This window comes from Corapipo altera, unplaced genomic scaffold (assembly GCF_003945725.1).
Source record: "Corapipo altera isolate COAL_440 unplaced genomic scaffold, ASM394572v1 1, whole genome shotgun sequence".
NCBI lineage: Eukaryota > Metazoa > Chordata > Aves > Passeriformes > Pipridae > Corapipo > Corapipo altera.
Window position 1 is genome coordinate 43416938 of NW_020884873.1, and position 20999 is coordinate 43437936.

Genomic DNA, 20999 nt, shown 5'->3' on the forward strand with positions numbered 1-20999 from the left:
AAAGGTACAGGAATCAAGAATTCTCAAAACCAGTTTCCCTGAGTAGGCATGATGACTAACATACTTTTACAGGCATCAGCACTTCCAAGCAAAAATTCCACATTTTTTTTTGGACACAGGAGAACTGCTTGCTGCTGTGATCATATTGGCTGTAGTGGCAGGAGGCAGGGGAATTCATGTGTAAGTGTCAGACGTGGAAGAATTTGTTCCTTCACTGGCAGGAGTTATGCAGTGATCTGCAGTGCTGGGAAGTACACTACCTCATTCTGGAATTTAACTCTTTGCCCACAAATCACCACGTGATGCAATTAACTTTTTCAATGATTATTAAATCACTTTATTGCAGAATCTCTTCTTTTTATCTTTTCTTTTTCTTTTCTTACCCTCCCCCCTCCCCCATTAGCAATAATCCCTCAATTGCTAACCCTACTGTTTAGGCACTTGCTCCTTTTCACTATACAAAAAGTTAATTTTGACATTTTCTTCTGCTGTTGACATCCTGTGAACAAAATTGGATTGCTAAATCCCCTCTGGAGAGATGAGGCTGTACCACTGCCAAAATGGACCTCTGTATTCTAGAAGAAACTAGCCTAGAATTGAAATGGTAGTGCACGCAGTGGAGGCTGTCCTCCCTGCCAAAGCCCTGCTATGGCTCCAAGAGCTCACTGGGCAAGCACAGTGCTGTGTGCAGGTATTCAGCACGTGAAACAGCTTCAAGAGGACCTTTACTCTGTAACTGTAGAAATAAAACATCAAGGAAGGTTAATCAACTCATTGGCAAGAAGGATCAGTCTCACTAAGGTGGTAACTACCTTAGCACTTGGATTGAACATCTGTGTGAAGGCTTGGCAATGAAATGTTTTTCGTATTGAAATGCTCCACTAGGGAAAAATTCCCTTGCTAATGAAACAAAACTGCTTCAATAGGTTCTTAGCTCCGACACTGACACTGTGAAACCACAGCCCCCGTGAATTAGCTCCTGTGCTGCTGACACAGAACAGAAATCATTGTGCTGAGGAGTTAATTCCCACCTGAAAAACAAGCATTTACTAGAATAAGGAAGCAAAATTACTTGCCTGTAGGAAAGTGATGTACTCACCAATGCAATTCAACCTTTGCAATGTAACTTTATTTATACTATCAAAGTTGAAAAATTATCCTGTAAAAAGACAGGAGATTTCAATGTGTGTGTTTGTGTGTATGTGTGTTCCATAAACTGAACAAATGTGATCATATTGCCAAGACTCATAGTTACCCACCCAAAGGTAGGTAACTCATATGTAAGTCTGTGATTCAAGTTTATGAGTAACACAAGTTCTGATGAATGTTTTAATCAGAAAAAAATAATTCACTGCAACAGACTTTGTGAAATCATAAGTTAAAAAGGCGAAATTATAATTCATATGGCATTCTGTATGTATGCAAAATTCACTTATTTCCATGTAAATGAGGCAGACAGAGGAAAAGCAATGAGCAAGAGAGATAACCCTGTCTTGTTTTTCCTGTCAAGCACAAGCATCTTTCAATGTACAACTGCACTAAAACTTTAAGTCAGGGGTTAGGGATTCTGCCTTTGCTGTACCATTTAAATTCTGGATATCCATAAGATTATCTTTCATTAGAATTTTGCCTAGCATGTCCCTCAAGATTGATATATTGTACACTGTCACTTCAACTGTATGGGACTTTGGTCCCCAATGTGTCATTTGCCTACCTCACTGGGAAATAAGTGGGAATTAAATTAAAAAAATGAATATGAACTAGCTTTAATTCAAAAATAAAAAGAATGTTTAGGCTCCTGAGTTTCATCAGCTTGCAGTGGATGCTGGGGACTTGCCTTCTGTGCCTTGACAATTTCCTCTGAGGTTTCAACGTCGACCATGAATATAAAACCAAAAGCTCTATAGAAGATCTACTGCAGCCAGAAATCTGTATGAATATAATGACTTTACAAAATATCTCAAGAGACTGAATAATCTTGCTGCAGGACAAAGACAGAAAAAAAAGAAAGTCAGTGGATTTGGAGTGAGAAATATTTACGTAATATTTGATCTGTGTTATTTTAAAACAGCTACAAAATATGATTCATACTAACCTAGGACTGGATTACCAATCAGTTAGCTTAACCTCTTCCAGATCCTGGAATATGTATTACATAGTCCTGTCTATAAAATGATCACTTTAACATCAGAATTTTTGCTGTCTCTTTTTCTATTCAAGTAATGTTGAATGTGTTAGCTTAAAACTATATAAATTATGCATTATTTATGACAAAATTAAATATGTCCTGATAGATATTGGTGATTTTTCTTAAGGGTTATCAAATAAACAACAGCTGTTAAGTAAACACCACAATCTTTCTGGGTCTGACAATATTTGGGCCATTATTTCAATTTAAAAACAAAGACAAAGGAAAGATCAGTGACTTGATAAGGACCACAGAACAGTTTGGAAACTAGCTGAGGAAGGAAACCTGGGAATACTGGTTTCCAACTTCTTGCTCTTATTGAAGTGACCATCTGAGTAAATATATACATTTAATGAAATGAGATTTAGATGTCCCTGTGCCAAGATAAAGAAATTGCAGTGGAAATGAACTGGTATTTTAAAAAATGGCACTGTCAAAAAGGAATGCTTTTACAGCTGAGAAAGACTGCTTTGCAATGAAGTTTATTCTACTCTCTGCTGTATATATCACTGAGATACAGCAGTATTTATAGAAAAGTACTTCACAATGCAAGTCCTCTTTTAAATTTAATATGTAGTTTGTCCAAAAAACAGTTGATTGTGAAAAACATTGGCATGACATCCTGTCATGGAGGGTAAGCTATTCCAATTAGAAGTATAAATGAACTCACAGAAACACTTCTTTTGAAAACAAGACTCTTTATTGGTATATAACAGGAGAATAGTGGTTGTATTTCCGAAGGTAAAAGGTATCCCAAAGTACAAAAAAATCAGCATGTGCAGGATTTTTGGCTTCTGTTTAGCCTTTGAAAAGCTTTTCAGATATATGACCTCTTAAGGGAGAATTGTTTTGCAGAGATCACTCTAGAAACAACCAGAACAGAGCAGCAGCCTAGAACAAAGCTGCTTCTTGTCCATGACAGTGTGAAAGGATCGCTCCCCTGCCTTTATTCGAGGCCCCTTAGGAAGCCTGCAGGATGCTGGTTGCTAGGCAACGCCCCAAACTGCAGTGTGTATAGCATTAGGTATTAATTATCGTCATAGGCCTTTTCCATGGAAGATGAAAATACGCAATTAGACACATCACAGTATAAGTAATTTTGCATTCTGATGGACAAGCATTATTAATCTGCAGAAAATTCAGAATTTGATAAATTGTTCAAAGATGACTTACTGTGCCAAGTCTAATATTTTATTTTTATCACGATATTGTTTTGCAATTGCAGCAAGGGGATTTGAACAAAAATATGGTTACAGTAAGCTGTTTAAAGTTTCTGAACTGGAATATAATATTGTTTCGTTTGTTTCCCTGATTAAAGTGCCTAGCTCTAAACTGATCTTTACCAGCACTTTATTTTGAGTAGTTCAGGTCAGTAGTTGAACAAAAAAAGAAAGCCTTAGAATATGAAAGCTATAAAATAAAATATTAGACAGACATGCAATACAGATGTAGAAACAAACAAACCAACAAATTAAATCTTGTGAAAGAGGCAGGGTGTAGTCTGGTAGTGTCTACCTTGAGATAAGTTTCTTCATTTCATTCATGATGCTGATTTGTATTTATGGGAAAGGAGAGCTGCTCTTCCTTCTCTAACATTGCCTGCCTAGCTAGTCATCACTAGTGTAACAGGACATATACATGGTACATTCCACTTTTAAGGGGATACTTATCCCTTGTATGAGATCAGTTATACCCCATGAAATTAAACAGGTTAGCCAAGAAGATACTCCAGTTAGTGCAAAGAAAAATGGAATTCGTACTAAAGCAAGTCATTACCAAAGGGGAAAATGTAATCAGCAGCATACTGGAAACTCCTGTGAAGTGGCAGTGACAAAATATTACCAACAACAAAGCAAGTAAATTACTGTCTCAGGACATGAACTGAGTAATAAGAAAATTAGAGAAAGAAATTATTAGACTTTTATCAATTAGTAGAACAGAAAAAGTGCTAATTATTTTCCAGTTGAAGAAAGAAAATGAGACTGCGGATGGGAGAGGCTCAAGGAGACACTAGTAAGAGATTGTTTGACTGAAAATATTTTTACAGAGAAGAATGCCTTCTCCCACATCTTGAATACACTAATATTTGTGCAGAGAGAGTGTAAAATGCAGCAAAGGGGAACTGGAAGCACTTGATTTGTACCACCTGCAGATGAGATCCATATTGGAGGGTAAAGCTCCCACTCTGTTTCCTGAGTTGTATGTCTTTAGATAGATATGTGGCAGAAAACTGTCATGAATATTGATGTCTGAAAATTTGCTTTGAGATGCTTCGGAAAATGGAGCACTAATCAGACTGGTACTATGCCGCTTCAAATACCCATAGAGCATGCTTACCAGCAAAATTATCAGGTAGGCAACAAAAATGATAATATCAGAAAAAGACTGAACCTATCTTCTTCCAGTGAAGCAGTCCAGACATTCCATTTTGATCAAATGGGGGCAGCAGTCTCCATAACAGTTCTCAGTTCCAAAACATGACTGCCCAGTTGCTGAGGCCACTGAATGTTGGTTTTTTTTCACTGCTTCCAACTGGACAGATATGAGGAGCACTTATTTCATTCACAGTTTAGACAGACATGGAACTGAGACAACATTACAATCCTTTGGCACTTCACGGAGATAAATGTCTAGCTTCCATGAAAGCTAGACAAACATTTTTTGAATGTTGTTGTCCAGGCATTGCATCTTACCATTAGTATGTGTACTTTTTAATGAAGTAGTATGCTAGGGAAATAATTTATTTTAAAAATTAAAAGATTATTCCACAAAGACATGTTAGGGCAGAGAAATGAAGAAATTAGTCTTCTTAAAAAAGGAAACTAACATGCTGTAATTTTATAATGAATGTGAATGCATATAACATCCTATTGTTCATATATTTATATATTTAGGAAGATCTTTCTTTCAGATAGCAGAGATTTTCCTTTGATAGCACTTCCCAAGCACATGGATTTGCTGTCACTGCTTAGTTCTGAGGAGCCAAGATGTACTGCATGATACCAACCACAAATTTCAGGCTGGGTCAGGATGTGTCTGTACTAGAGCCTGACCAATTTGTTTATGTAACAGAACTCACACAGCAAACTACAAATAAGTGTGAGTCACATCCTTCCTTATTTGTAATACTGATTTTTGACTACCTACTGCAATCTTATGCATCTTTGTAAAAACCTCCTCCTCCTTACCTGATATTCATTTGATCAATGTGTTTGTCTTTTTTCTCGCTTGCCTGATTTAAAAACCTCAGATAAATGAACATTATATTTATGTGTATTGATGTTCTCTATTTTTCTTACATTTTGGGATATTACTTTGAGTTACTCTGCACCATTTCTAGTAATTTGACGCAGTGAATCGTGGGCCTCAAGTTATTTATTTCCTGTTGTGTATCTTGTTTACTTCCTTCATTTTTCTCATTATGAACAAGTTATATTTGTTTTAAGATTCTTTGATCAGAAGTTTTCCTTAGTCAGCTATTGTATTTAATTACTGACTATAACTAAAACTGTCATCTCATTTCCACTTCAGTGTCTGTCTGTGATATTATTATGCTTGATTCAGTTGTCTTCAGCAATGTTTTCTCTCAGAACCAGATTCACAAAGAAACCTGTTGCCTGATTGCCCAGCAAGCTAGAAGCTAGCTTTGGAGATACCCAAATCCAGCATCACAAGCACCTTAGGTTAGGAATTTACACTTATGAAACTGTTTATTTTGTGAAAAAGACAGAAGAGGCAGGGCTTTTTAAGATTCTGAAGCCTCAGTCCCACTTTGTTCATATAGATTTCAGAGAATTTGGACATGAGCTGTTCTAGGTGTAGAGAGATATCACCTTCTTTTGTATCCTTGATCTTTGTTATATTTAATGGAGACCAGGTTCTTGGCTGTTGTACAAAATAAACAACCAAAAGAATAAAGCAATGCCATTGCACACTAACTGCAGACCTGACCCTGACCTGTAATTTGCTTAAGCCAGAACAGTATTTTTTCAGGAAAAGGAAAAAAAAAAGGGAAAAATTCAATTCAGTGTTCCACAGTGCTTGGAAATAAGTGCTTAAACCATCTAGTCCCCTCTAGTTCACTTTTTCTTACAGCTTTACTGAAGGTTATACTGTTACTTAACAAGAAGAACCTTTCTTGCACAATTTAGCCAGCAGGATTACAGGAAAGAAATAATTTGTTCAAAGAGCTGAGAGAAACACAAATGCAAATGATAACTGGTCCCTACCCTAAAAATCCTGAAATAAACATTTTTCTTCTCATCAGAAATGTTGCTTCAGGATGAGGCTCTGTAAAGTCCTTAGGTCTGTTTCTAATGGATGTACCTTTAATAAAACAGTTAGCAATACTGGTGACAGGGCTAGAGATGTACTCAGGTTCAAAATGAAATAAATTTCTCTAAGGTTTCAAGTTTCCTTCTCAGCTCTGTATTAACTGAAGTAATAGAAACATTACATTCAGTAGCTGTACCTCAATTTCTGTCCCTGGAAACTCATTCTCATTAACCTTTCTTTTTCTTCACATGCATGTTACTGAAATGTAGAACACATTGACCAAAAGGAATTTACCCATTATCACTACAAAACTTTACATTTTTCTAGTTGTATTCCATTGACATGGAAGCATTTTCTACTTGCTTTAATTTCCTTTGCAAAGGCTTAACTCAAGATAATCTAGAATTCCGATACTTTTATTGAAAACATAATCTAAAATCAGAGAAAGTCAAATATAATTAAATAAACTGAGCAACATCCCTCTTTTCATAGTCCTAGCTAAGCTACATCAGTACATTTTGTATTATTTGTACTGGAAGAACACTTCTGGGGAAAGGTTTTTTTCAGTCTACTAGCTGTCCCATTCAGTGACAAATTCTTCTTGAATTCCCTCCTTGTTTGGAAACAGAGGCCTCCTTCATCATATACACTCATAGTCCAAGAGAACAAAAAATCATTATAGTGTCTGCTGAAGGCTAAAAAGAGAGATTGGTATAGACAATTGTGAAGTGTTTGCAGTACATAGAATTAGAAAAGCTCATTTGTCTGATTTACAGCTGCCAACTTAAAAGGTAGTTCAGAACATGGGATCTGCCCTGTGCTATGGTAAGTAATAGCCAGAACCTCAACTAAGGAGAAGCAGCAATAATGGATTTTCTGAAGAATTTCTTAGCATTTTTTTTCCTCTTCTTTTTCTTGTTAAGCCCCTGGTTTAGTTTTTATGATGCTATACCTGTGTTTCTGTAAAACTAGCATGCTCTGACCTTTTAACTTCTGGATCTCTTAGGTTTTTGTTTCTGAGCACTGTACTGAAGTTGTCTGGGTTTTCTACTTATTTTCCTAATTAGTGTTTATTTATGCACTGTTTTCCCAACATGATGGCACATTAACAGGCAGGAACATAGTACAGTTTGTCAGACTGTTCTAAATATTCTGGCCATTTTAGAAACTTGTTGGTCTTATTGACTGCGTATAAATATCATGACCTACATGATGCAGGAATGAAAGAAACGTAGTTGAAAATAATGTACTTGCTGATGTAAGTAAACCATGACTGATAGGAAATGAGCCTACACTAGTGGTGCCAAGATCACTATAGAAACAGAATGATCTTTTGGCAAAATTCAAAATACTAATCAACTGAAGAGAGGCACTAAGTCTGTGAGTGCAACAGAGGAGAAAGAAAGCAGCTACCAATACCCCTACTGATAAGGTAGTAAGAAATCCTGTCACTTAAAATGCCATACCAATGTTTATGATTCCAGTTGTTACACATGGGTGGAACTAAAGAAGAAAAAGCTTTTCATGATAGAATTAGAGTTACTCACCCTTCTATGTTTGTTCCAGCTCTACTATCATGAAGCAGGTTTTGTATACATCATGTGATTATCTGGTGAAGTTTGTGTAGTTCCTCTGTATATCTATGTTAAACCATAGGTTCCATTTTCAACATGGAACTACTCAGCCTCCTGTGCTTTCCTGTCACATGATGTACTGGGAAAAGTCCTGTAACCTGTATGGACATGAAAAGATGTGCTGTCTGAACTTCTGTGGTGATCCATTCAAATGGGATATCATTGAGTGAAAGAAATGGTCACTTCTCAAGACAGATTTTTCAAGTCTGAAAAGAACAATGGATTTTTTCCTGAGAGCTTTGATCATTTTGTCTGACTGAGCATAAAATTACCTGAAATACAAGGCAGATATTCAAGAGGTTCCTTCAGAATAAGCTCAGCCAGGGCAACATAGAAGAAAGGGAATGGACTAACTAGAGGTGAAGCCATATTTTAGAAAGAGAAGAGGAACCTGATCTAAGCTTAGAAAGTGCTTATTCTGTGGAAAAAACTGAAGAACGGAAATACATACTAGTATTTTATTGTTTTATTTTAAGTAAAAAATAAAGGTTAATTTTAAAACAGGTTTCCAGTCAGAATAAACTTTTAGAGAGGGGAAGCAACTGGAGAGTCAGAGATAGTCACCAATAGCTTTGGAACCCTAGGGCATGTGGACCAAAATGTCTTTATAAGAAGGTGTAGCAGACAAAAAGAAATTGTTTCAGAGAGGTTAAAGACAGATGCTGTGCTGGACTGTACTTGCTCTGAGTTGACCTAGATATTTTCCACTTAAATTTCTATTGTCAGTATTTTGACTTCTTAAGTAATGGAATACTATAAAATTAAGAATTGGTGCTAGAAAATTATCATTAATTTCCATCTAAATAAAATGTTTTGATGTGTTGAGAGACACCATCTTCTAATAATAACTTTCAGTGATGGATAAAGTTACATATTCAAATACAGCAAGAGCCTCCTTCAGCAAACACCCTCAGTTAGATGCTTTGGAGACTGTAAAGGGACCATTACCAGTTGCTACACAAACAACCTGTTAGTACACGGACTGGTATAAGAAGTAGAACTTTACTTATGCTTTCATCTTACTCTTCTTTCCCCTCCTATGCTCATCTGGATTACAAATTTAGTGAGAGTTAGATCTTTCCAAAGGGAGAGAACAGGGATGTGCCTGTAACATTCATTTGTGGCTGGAGCTTTCCAGGTGGTCAGAAGAAGTTCACAGAGGTTTGAGCAAACAACTGGAGACACAACTGCTCTTTCTTCTCTATGCAGTAAAGGTGGATCTCAGGCAAGTTCTAGATAAATGAGAAGTGAGTACTAGTAGAAAAAAAAGAGAGCCCCTTTATATAATATAATTTGAAGCAATAACAATATTATTACCAAGGCACCGCATAGAATATTATAATTTTGAAGATAAAGTGTGATTATTTCATTATATTATCTTCCAGGGGAGATGGGGTAATCGTTCACATTGATAGTCTGTACAGTTAGCTGTCTTTTTATTCCTTATGTAGAAAAGTCATACCAGTATATTTACCTGATGACCATTACCAAGGAAGAGGGAGTCAGCAATGGCCGCTCAACTACTTTTTCGCTTTATTGATCTATTTACTTTTTAAGTGAATTGTTGGTGAACAAGGAGGGCTTGTTGAAAGGCAGATAGCACAAATGCTTTCCAGCACTAAGATATCATGTATGCACAGTGCTGACAGAAAAATATTGCATTGTGGAAAAAAATAAAGGCAAGTAGTAATATGACTGTACTTCAAATTACACAGCATGAAGCTCATCACTTGAACTGAATCAGAAAAGATGCTGGCTGCCCACATAATTCTGTGATACTATCAAATCTAATAGGAATAATTGCAAGTCTAGGAATGCTTCCAAGTAATTTTGCTTAATGATCTTAAACTCTAAGGAAGGGATGTCCACCTATTGCTTAATTATTTAATCTATTAAAGGACATGTGCATAATGCAGCAGCTTATCTGCCCATCAGTACAACTCAGCAGGAATATAATCCTCTCTAATTGTTCTGTGCTGCTTTCCCTTTTGGCTGATGAATCCAACCAAGGACTGTTACAGCCTGCTAGGACACTGGACCTGTTCAGAGAGGGAATTGCTATCACGTTCTGTAATTTAGCTGCCCTCACAGATTACCTTCACTGGGAAAACAAAAGGGTACACAAACAGTAAAGCACCTTAACTGTGTGGAGCTAGGCTTGTCACAGGCCTGTGGCTTCACTGATGGCTGAGGTGAACAGATATCCAACCTCACTGCACTACACTTGGAACTGCATGTAGAAGCACTAATTTTGTCTTAACTGTTCCGTAATCATACTTGCAAGCTGACAACATTATCAAATTTTTGCATATGCACGTCTCTATTTGTGTATATACACACACACAAACATGCAGGTAATACATGTATGCATCAAAAATCTGAAAATTGGAAATGCTTGATGACAGGGCTGGGAAGACAGGTTTTGCAGATTTTTCTGTATCACACATTATACAGACAAGAGATCCAGGTATATGTCTTTTTGTATTTTGTATGTTTATGTACACGCACTATGTATTAAAGATCAAACATTCATAAACTGCTATAAACTTGTATATGAATCCCTCTAAATTAACTCCTCTGGTTGCACAGGTGGTGATGCAGATCCTGTGTGAATCCCCACATCACAGGGTATTCCAGCATGAAGGTATACATTTTGTCTTGTTTCCTCTGATGTTTTTGAAAAATATCAATTGCAGTTAGATAAGGTGTGAATGAAGGCTGAGAATTCTGCAAGACTGGAAAATCGCTTCCTGTTCTGCTCTTCCATGTTCTTGATTCAGATCCGTGGAAATTAATAAGCAATTTAGTTATGCACGTTAAGATAGTAGAGAATTAAGCTATGAATTCAAAATGGAAATGCAATGAGCCAGGTAAAATTTAGTCACACAACATAAAAGATATGCAGTCTAGTCCCAGATTGATTTGTCTGTATAGGGAAAATAAAAAGTGATTGTTTCATTTGACCTTTCTGGGATCCCTTTGAATCAGCATTGCTGGAGTTGATCCTGAAGCTGTTACTGGGCTTTCTCAGTCCTGCCTGCTTAACAGCAGGAAGGCCCATACTGCACGCTCAGTTGTCTGAGTTCTGTCAGGATTTCGAAACTATGGACTCTTTCTCACTCCTCAAGTCCCGGTGAGGTAACTATGGCAAAGCAGTTAATCCACAGCTAGCGGAATTGGTGAAGTTGAATTTCTTAGGGTCTGTGTGAATTAAGTATATACTTTAAATACTCTCACCACAATACACTCAGCTCATCCTTATGTCCCTTTGCCTCGCTGCTGTGATACCTGTCATCCTCCTATCTTTCCCTGCAGAACACACTACCTCCTCCCAAAGCCCCATGCTATGCTCTCTTCTCACATCACAGTAGTCCCTCAGCCTACCTCCCTCCCTAGCCCAACTCTTCCCACAACGACACACCAGCATTTTGTATAAGTCTGAGCTATTTTTTCTGCTTTTGGCTGTATAACCTGGTAAAATGTGGATGCTAACTGGCCAGTCAGGGCACGTCTGCTGCTTGACCAGCTAGATGCTGCTAAAGAAATCTCACTGAATTCTCTCTGCCTTTTCTTCAGAGAAAGCACCAGTAGGGTCTCTCTTCTTTAATCAGCAGCTAGATTTCAGTGTAGACATTTGTTGTATTTGAGATCTCTAACCATCTGTTATATGGGGTTGAAATTGGTCAAGGAGCATAAAAAATAATGAGAAGTGAGTGGGGTGGGCGGGGGAACTGCCTGCCAGACTGCTAAAAGAAGAAACAAAGGGTGTAATTTTGTAAACTTCATGTCATTGGAAAGATAGGCTAGAAAATAAAGCAAGTATACCCCAAACCAGACAAAACTAAGTCTACTGAATCTTCAGAGTTGCTTAGGAATGATTGTTTCACTTTGTTACAGGAGCCCTGCAGTAGAAAACACAAATTTAGGGAACCAATAACTTATTTCCAAATGAAAGTGAGGTCTGAGAGCAGAGCCCTTCTGTATTTTTTATATTTATAGAAGGACAGTAAAGTGATATCCTGCTGCCAACAGTGCTATTCACCACCATGTGATATTATTTGAAATGTCTTGTTAAAGCAACTGATTTTTTTCTGTAAGTTTGAAAAAAGAAAGATTATTTGCCACAGGAGCCTAAAAGCCAAAAACTATGTTGTGTCTTCAGGATAGCTCAGGGCAAAGTGTACTGGGGAACCTACTCTTTCGAAGAGCATCCCTTGGAGGTGGTTTGGTCTCCGACACACTGTGCTGTCCTTCTTCCCTTGAATACGGGACAGAGAAAATTACTGTGAACATCTGAATCTAGTAGCTGCTCTGGTCTCTCCCACACGGGAAGGGAATGAGGTAAAGAGTTCTTGCTCTCACATAGCAGCTGGAATGGAAGCTGAGAAGTGCTTCTAAGGTCGGGAACAAGTATTTTCCCACTGGTGTGGATGACAGGTAGGACAAGTTATGACAAAACAGTATAATTTATGCCAATAAAAATGTTCTACACCATTTCAAGTTACATTCTTATTTTCTCCTGAAACTGTGGAATCTAATCTTCCATTAAAAGTGACTCCAAGAATAATTTCATTATTTTTACTGCTAAATAACTGGTTCCCTTTTCCTTTTGTTTTTCTTTTCCTTTTTTGTATGTTTTGCTTCCCACTGTCTATTCATGATCTGAGCAGAATGCTACCATGTGGATTTAAGGTATGATTTCTGCTCCTTGTTCTTCTATATTCTTCTAGAGCTGAGGGACCATATCAAATTATTTGCATTTAGAAACTAGAACTTGCCTTTGATTGTGAATGCATAGCATAAACCTGGCACTCCTGCTTTCCTTTCTACTGTGACTGAAGAAAATTTCTGCACTTACTGGGAACCTCATGAATGTTAAGGAACTCTCTAGTGCTCTTTTTTAAAATGTCTTCTGCAACAAGTGGAAATAGTCAAACGATCGGCAAAATATTACTCTAAGATTTATTGCAGTATACAAAAAGAAGAACACATTTCAAAAATAAAAACCATCACTTGGCTTGCAGAGAAACAGATGGGCATGAATTACACAACTAACTAGAATGAAAAATAGACCAAAGTAAATGAAATGCTGGTGATATGAAAATGAAACATTTTGTTTTTCTGCTGACAGTCCTACTTATAATGGAAAAATATTCACTCTGTACTGTAGTGTAAGACAAAATCTATCACACTAGAAGAAGATATTACTAGATTGTAAAAATACATGGTCTTGCCAGTGGAACGGACTGTCGCACTGAAGGGAAAACTACAAATAAAATTTAAAATTCAGCAGTTCTGGACAGAATAAGAATGATTTCGGTACTTACATATTTAAAATTTTAGTTGAACACATAGAACAAGTAAAACAAATTCTCTTATTATGTACTAGTGTTGCATATATTTTTTTAATTGTAAACTTGCAATGACATTTCATTCCATTTTTTAAAATAGATTTTTCTGTTATCATTAATTACAGTTGTGTTTCCACAAGCATCAAATATTCCTATAGAATCTATCAGTTCATCTTTGGCTTTCGAAGGGCAAGTGATGTAATAAAACTGAAATTGTTAAATATCAGTTAATTCCCACAGTAATTACTTAAGTATTATTTATATCACTATAACCCAGAAAGATCTCAGATGAGGCTGAAGTAGATATTGTGCTAGATATTATCTAAGATTAAGTTTAATATTCTAAACCATACTAATCTAGCTCAATAGAGAATGACTACTTTGCAAAGCTTCAGCTGTGCTGCAATAATCAGACTTTGTAAGAGTATAGAGAATGATCTAATTGTTCTACGTGTTTGGGGCAGATGAGCTGCTCTAGGTTCCCACTGAACTGCAGCACAGCATCTTTATTCTTTCTGGGCATTTGGTGCAGTGCTGATCGTGAATATGTGGGAAAGGTACCAGATGACTAACCACAGGACAGGACCACTTGCATGCCACTGCATGATCATGTAAGCCTCTGGCAAATTGTTAGCTGTACTTTTCTACCCATTGGTGAGCGTGCTTGATTTTTAGAAACCTACTGATATTTGAGCTGTCACATGATTTGGGGATGACATGGATTATTACTGACATTAATTTTAGACAATGGCACAAATTAGCAAGAGTTTTTCCAAAAGGATTATTTAGTCTATATTAAGAAAAGATAAAGAGATGTACTAGGAGAAATGAAATATCTTCTTTATTTACTAGATGAGAAACACGAAGATTAAGAATTAAAATCTCCTTCCATGCAGGTCAGTGGGAATTTTGCCAGTAACTGGATTAGGCTTTTACCCACAAGGATGATACTGCAGTGGTACAGTAGAGACAGGAACTGAGTGCAGGTTTTCTGAATTCTGGAACAGAAAAGGGAATGTTGGAATGCTTGTCTTGATTGGAGTTTGGTAGGCACGTGAGCTCTGTACTGTACACCACCAATAGAATTACATTTATACATCAGTGTGGTCAACTACAACAATTTCCATCCCAGAACCAGTATCTAGAACTTGGAAAAGTGCCTTAGGGGAGGTGTATATGCTTCAGGAGGACCAGTCCACTGTTTTAATGTTCACTGCAGCAAGCTCATCAGGGTGCCAACTGCGATGCATTTCTTACCATCTGGTTCTAATCAATCTTTGTGTGGCACCATGCCTACCATACACAGGTTCCCTGCTGTAAAATGACATGTTACCACACAGCGGCTACTCATTATTTCAGTCATTGTGTCCTCACAATGTCACGCAGTGCCTGGGGGAGTCCTATAAATGCATGTGCTACGGTGAGGGGTGTGATACTCATAATGCTCTGCACTTTATTTCAGCAGGCTGCAGTGGATTTAGACATGTTCCCCACATTTTAACAGCATTTCAGCATTACAGAGGACATTTCTTAGCAGAATAATGACGACCATCCGGCAGCACATAGTGAAGGATGTGGAATGAAGAGCAGCAGGACACAGTACTGACAGAGGGAGGGGTGATGCTAATGGAGTTACACTATTCACTTTTTCTGTGCAGACTTTTTGTTTTTACAGGGGACCATGTTGCTAATGTAAAAAGTTTAAGGAAAAGAAGTTCCCTTATGAAGATGCACAGTATACATTATGATTTTCCATGAATGCTACAAACTAAGAATGACAGAGGTTAGAATTTTACCTTAAAGCCCCTTAATTAAGATTCCAACAAAATCACCACCCACATTGAAATATGCAAAAATTAATCTTTGTTTAATGTTAAATACTGCAGACTGAGAAATTAAAAAAGATCTCAAAACTAGTTTTCTGACCTACATGTTAGACTTAATGCAATGCATGATCTGTGAGAAGGGATAGGCATAAATAGAAACAATAGGTAATCTGCAGAGAACAATTCTTTTTGCTAGTAGGATTGTACATCTAATCAAGCTCTGAATAGTGAGTCTCACAAATATTTGAAACTTTCAGCATAATGATTTCAAACTTTCATTTCCACAGAGGCTGTTTATGGCCCCTTATACAGTCTACAAAAAGTATGGTCTGAATATTCCCAGTAAAAAAAAATTATCCCACAAGATGAAAAGTCCCCTCCAGTATCACAATACTTAAAGTCTTTTGTAAGGGACTCACTCTGGCCTCAGATGTCATGGTGTAAAATGTATTCTGAAATAACTGGGGTTACAGTAGTATGAAATAGAGGTAAGTGAAATCATATGTAAAGCAATACAGAGGTTTTGTTCATATGAGTGAATTTCTGATGCAGTAAGTGCTCATGGGTTTTTCTCTCTCCTCAGATAAAATGATTTTAATAAGATAGATTAACCAAGCACTGATTATACACAGGCCTTGCAGGTCCATGCACAAGGCTGTTTTTTGTATTCAGACAAGGGCAGGACATTTTGGTACACCAGTCAGGTTTGCTTTATTTCCCCCAGTGCTCTTTTCTCTGGAGCTCTCTCCCCTTGGTCTCACTGCCCTCTTTGCTCCTCTCAGCTGCCAAATGCTTCTTCCAGAGTCTGCCCTGGACCTGCGGAGCACCCCGAGGTGATGGCCCTCACATCTGTCACCATCTGGTGCCTCTCTTGCCCCACTGTAGTGATGACTCTGTAGCACACATCATATGTGCTTTTAGCTGACAATTCATGTGAATATGGATGTTCTGGACAGAAAATATCCTGACTTCAAGTCATGTTTGTCTTAACCTTTTAGGATCCTTTGCTTTATCAAGATAATGTCACAGTGCAGATCAGGTTTAATCTTGGGTGAATACATAGAAAAGATTTTACAAAATCAGTTCTTGCTAATGGCCTTACAGAGGACATGATTTCACAGTAATTACACTTGTGTACCAGACTCTGAGTGTCACTAAGACATTGCTATGGGATACATTTTCTATTTTATTCTCAGCAAAGTGGTTAGCTGCAATTGGAATATTTTCCTTTGCCCTCTGACTTACTTTTCCAGTAAGGACAGAAACTTACTCAGAAGAAGGAGAAGCTTTTTGTGTCAATATTTTAAAATATCTTCTGTAGTTACAATAGTTGCAATAATAATTCACAAAGACTGCAGAAATCTTTAATTCATGCTCAAATGCAGAGTTGGCCTCAGATATAAATCAAGAAATTCTGAGGTAGCTATCAAATTCCAGGAGCAACCACCCTCATTCTGGAGTATTTAGGTCATTGGACTACATGATTCTGATGCTGTTACTACATGGGTTGGCACTTTGTATTCTGAAAAAAACCAACAAACACCCTTTGATCTGCTACAGGGCTTCTTGAAGAAAAAAGTGTCTAGAAATATATGGTTCTCTGAATATATTTCTTAAGATTGTGAAATTACCTTGCAGATGTCAAGCACTATGTAAATATTGCAACAAAAAATATGAATCCTCAGAAAGATTTTGCATGTGTAGAAGTAGGGAGTGACAGTTCATGGTGGGAGCCCTAAAATCCTTCCCATTTGGAAAGTAGAGGTATTGAGAACATCTGAGCTGAGAATCTGTGCAGTCACTGAAACACAGCCCGTCTGGTCTGTTATTTGAAATATACTGTTTTGTAATCTTGTGAAAATGAAACTCCAGGGAAACTAAGTACATAGCACCCACTTCACATACTTCCTAAGTGTTTTCACATTGTACAGCAAAGCCACTTTCGTTCCTCTGGATTCTTGACTTACAGCAACCTTTCCCTGAGCATCTAAAGTACTGTAGGAAGAACAGAAATCAGGCAGAGGTCATCTCCAACAGGAGGAATGGAGGAGGAGGGAAAGTGTTTTTATGAAGGTAGCACTCAGAGTCTAATCTATTAACAAGGCCCTGAAATTCAAATTTCTATTTAGCATTCAGCAGAATATGACTATGAAAGATAGCTGTATATCAACTAAGTAAATGACATTTCCAGCCTTATTTCTTCCCAGTGTTATATCTCATATAGCCAGGTTAATTTAAACAAATCTGCTACTAGCCATTCAGTAGCTCTTGTAGAAAAGGTAGTTAAATTTGTGGCTTACTATATATATGCATACACAAACATATTTCTCACATTTTATGTGTCCATTTCATTGATATACCTTGTTTTTCCATTATGTACTTAGGTCACAAAATATTCTAAACTTGTCAGTTTATAAATGTAAATGTAAGCAAAAGGTATATGCCTATTACATAGAAAGTTAAATTTCAAAAGACCAGCCAGGAGAAAAGCCCTTAACACCCACTGATAGCCACAGGAGCTGTGCTGATGTGTGAAGGCTAAACTTCAAAGGTAAAACCCTCTCCCTTCCCTCAAAAACTGTCCTAGGTAAAGATCTAGTTGCAATGTTCTAGCGTATGTACCCTTTCCCAGCATTTAAACAGGCTACTCCTCTGGATTTGGGTCTAAAGGTGACAGGCAAAATCCATTAGCTTGCAGAACCAGGCAGCAGTTGTGATCTGCATGTCCCACATGTGTCTGAAGTCAAGGATATCCTGCAGTGCTCACCGTTGTCTTCCTGGTGTTACATCCCCTATGAATGTCAAGCTTCCAGGAGCCTAAGCTGTGGCAACTTTGCAACTTTAGAGTAGACTTCGTCACCCACAGCTCACACGGGAGAGCACCAAAAACTCAGGACTCTTTGACAGTTGTATCTTGTCTACCACCAGCGCCAGCACAGAAGTGGCTCTGGTCAGTGTTCATCAGTAATGTTTTCAAGGAAAAGAAACTCAAAATTCCTGACCTGCTTTCTCTTAGTAAGGGAGGAGAAAAAAAAAACCACAACAAAAAACCAACAGCAAATCTAAGAAATAAGAACAACAGTGGTTCCTTATATCAGACTAACATGAATGTTAATAAGGAGTTTTGTGCAGAAATGGTACTAATTAAGTACATATATTCTGACTTCTTATTTTCTCTTCTGAGCATAGAGCAGACACATATATTCTCTGCAGATAGTTGCAAATGCATAAGAAGGTTTCTACCATCTCTTCTGTCTTACACATTCTAGCACAGAAATACAGAATTAATTAAAAACCACAAAGATGCCATCCTCTGCCATCTGACCTTAGCAGTCAGTGGGTGGTGTGTTGTACACCCAGGACTAGGGCACAAAGGCAGACAAACCCAAAACTGATCTCCACACCGTAGGGTGCCACAGCAATGTTTCTCAGGTGCGCCTGTACAAATCAAGAATTACACAAAGAAGACCCCTGACTTGTGTATGTGTAAGTCCAGACCAAGAATAGGAATTAGTCCCTTAAAATCAATTTTTATGAGGATAAATTTACAAGCGTTCATATGTTTTGGGTCCCCTTCTTAGTGCAAGTGCCCAGGACAGCTCATGGTCTGTGTTACATGGCAGGGCAGGAGCACCTACATTGTCCCACATCCACCCAGCCCATGGCAGCTGCATCCCTGACTGTGCAGATTCCTCAGTTGCCTTTTCTTGGCTCTGATGTGTGGTGAATGTTGTTTATATTCTATTCAGGTTCTTATAACTTGTCCATCACATTCCTTTCTGTGAGCCCATTACAGCAAAGTTCATTTTACAGTCTGTCAGATGCTGAGGGTTTTTGCACATGTTATAGAAATGTATTTTTTTGTTTGCTCAATATGTATGTGAATAATCCTAAATGCAATAAATGGTTCCTGTTGCATGCTCCACTTGTAACTGCATTAAAGAAACACATGTGTCTGCAGCAGTCAGGATGTGTGTTGTGGTTATTCTCTCCTCTGAGGTTCTTGTGGTTTGGATTTTGGTGAATTCCTCAAGATTTTGCTCTGTTTTTTGGGGGTATTTGTTGTTGTTGTCCATTTTGCATATTAAGGAATTTTTAATTATTGAAACCTTTTGTTCATACCGTTTTTCTGTGGAATAAAATTGTATTGCACTGCCCCAAAATTTCCCTGTTGGATGCAAGAAGATTAATTAGATGGTTTCTTGAGACCCTTGCAGCATTTAGTTTCTGTAGCTCTGTATTTTTATGCTGTTAGGGTGTGGGAGCCATAAAGGAGGTGTTGATCTGTGCTGAATGCTCGCCTGTGAATTACGGTTTGTATTTTGCCATCTGGCTGCCTGATAATTAGTCCATCCTTGTATCAAATGAATGGCACATGTCTTCCTTTTCTTGATACATATGCAAAACTGTATATTTTGGAAAGGATTGTTTTCAACTTCAAAAAATAGCCAGAAAGCAGTGTCTTTCTGTAATCACATGTATGTCCTCAGACAAACCTCACCCATGTATGGACCTAGACTAGCCCCAGCAATGTGCTATGGTATTATGAACTCTAAGTACTGGATTTCTGTTTACATGATGTTTTGAATTTGCTACATACATATTTTAGCTCAGGTCTGGAGTATAAACTATTTTACTATAACGCTGCAATATGTAGCTGTCTTTTCCTTCAATCAACAAATAAAAGAAATACTCAGTTTGACAATGTGTTCATTCTGCTATAGCCTCATCACTACTCCAAGTATATTTCCAGGACATCCATTCCCAATGGGACTCAGTGGGTGGGGACCATCAGAAGAAGCAGGCTGAGCAGCAAGATAGCCTAAAGAGGACAAGGGGAGCATGCAGCTTCTGTGTTACTAATACTAGAGAAATCTATGGTTTCTATGTAAAATCAGGAAATCATTAATTCAATGAAAATCTACCCCCAATAACTGGGGAAAGAAATACATTTTGTGAAGCCTTTTTTCTTCTCCTTCATCAGGAAGGCCTGGGAAAAGGTTGTCCAGAGGAGAGGGAAGGCATTTGCTCACTTTGTGGGTTGTCGGCTATCCAGTTTGGTGCTTAAGAGCTATAATCTATGAGTCACTAGCTATGTGTTAAATGCACAGGAAAAATCTATTTTATTAGTATATATTTGGAGAAAGATTTTTTGATTTATAATATTGAAGAAGCTGTATTTTTTCAAAAGCTATAATTTTACTTTTTCTAGTTTTTCAAGAATGCAACACATTCAAAATTAAAGGTGGGTGTTAGCTTGTGAATTATGGCAAATTATTTTTTCCTACCTGGAAAGAATTTTTACCACAAAATATATTCATTTATGCAACATTCAACAGATTGGCAACTGCCAAACTGCCTAAAAATACAACCTAAGTGACCATATCTGCTCAGTCATTGTGATTTTGGTAATGTGAAAATTGTCTGCTAGAAATTGACTTGATGCAACAATATCTACCATTAAAAGGAATTAAATAAAAATGTATGACATGGTCAAAATTTCTCACACATCATATGCACTGAATGGGACTTTTAGCTATAAACAATCTAAGCAGTATGCACATTGATAGTACTAAATATGTGTAAAGAAAATTACCATTTTCTTGATTTATCTAGTCCTATCTAGAGGAAATGAACATTTATTTACTTACTAGTAAATCTGACTGTACATCCTCTTTCCTTTGGAACACCTTTGCTTTTCTACTGCCATTTGTATTGCCATCTT